The sequence below is a fragment of the Triticum urartu genome, chromosome 4 (assembly GCF_003073215.2).
Source record: "Triticum urartu cultivar G1812 chromosome 4, Tu2.1, whole genome shotgun sequence".
In the NCBI taxonomy this organism is placed as follows: Eukaryota; Viridiplantae; Streptophyta; class Magnoliopsida; order Poales; family Poaceae; genus Triticum; species Triticum urartu.
The window spans coordinates 609171583-609172729 of NC_053025.1; the positions used below are offsets into that span (position 1 = coordinate 609171583).

At 40.0% G+C, this 1147-nt stretch overlaps 1 long non-coding RNA gene across 1 annotated transcript; it reads right to left on the reverse strand.

Moving 5' to 3' along the window:
* Positions 1–328: 328 nt before the first annotated feature.
* LOC125554401 lies at positions 329–1147 on the reverse strand. The gene is made up of 2 exons (XR_007304399.1): positions 1006–1147; positions 329–800 (listed from the first exon to the last, which is right to left on the reverse strand). It is a non-coding gene; the product is annotated as an uncharacterized LOC125554401 (long non-coding RNA).

The window sequence follows — 1147 nt, forward strand, 5'->3', positions numbered from 1 at the left end:
CCTAGTTTAACGCATGTATAGTACAATACACAATATAGAGAAGCATTTACTCTAAATTTCCTTGAAAAACTCTTTTGCTGAGTTACGAGTAGGTTTTCAACCTCACTCAGTTTATGAGTTTCAACATGAAAACCATTATAAATATTCTTAAAATTCAGTGAAGTATGGGTAGAATATAGATACATCCAGCAAAGATTACCATATAGTACCCATAGGGAGTGCAATTGTTGCTTGACTAGAACCAACAATTACTGCATCATGACCAATAATTGTCATGACACTTACACTACTCAATAGTCTGGAAATACTGAATCCCCCTTAGACCCAGTTTCCACTTAAGACATTTCCTTCTCAATTGGATTATTTTCAGAAATTATCTATAGAGTATAGTATACATATAAACTCATGTAGAAATACACACTATATGTCACTAGAGAGTGAAGTCCACCAGCATGTCATCGACACTAAGTAGTGGGTCTTTCTATTTGCTAAGCGTGCTCCTGGCTGCCCACATTCTGAGGAACGTCTTGAACCTCGAATCCATGAGAACACAACGGATCCATAGAGCACAATATGCCTCCATTTATTTCAGGTGTACATAAACATGTATGCATCCAGTGACGCCAAAGGAAAGAAGGTTTCATAGATGGCTTGACTCAGAAGTAACAAATCCTTTCTCTCTCAAGCTCTCGATAGTCTCCTTGAGGCTCGTCTCCAGGGGAATCAGCTCCATACCCAAACTTCTTATCTTGTCCTTCGATACCTGGTAGATAGGGACAAATGGTGCGTCATCTGCACACCTGCACAAAAAAGGAAAATAATGAGTCCTGTCACTACAGTGTCCACAAAGCCTCAACAAGAAATGGTGCAAATGAACAGCTTAAGCGCTCTACAGTGTCCGTGAAGCCTCAACGAGAAACGAGTAACTAATATCCAACACTACTGTTCTCGAATTGATTTCAAGGGATTTACTTGAGAAAGCGCTTGGAAAGAATGTTAGCTTACTTGTCTGGCACTGGAAAATTGGGGTACATTTCGTGTATGATCTTGACAATCTCCGAGTGGTGAGCAACTCTTTCAACCATACAGTATCTTCCGTTTGCCGAAGGAACTTCATATGCAAGGATATGTGCCAGGGCAACATCTT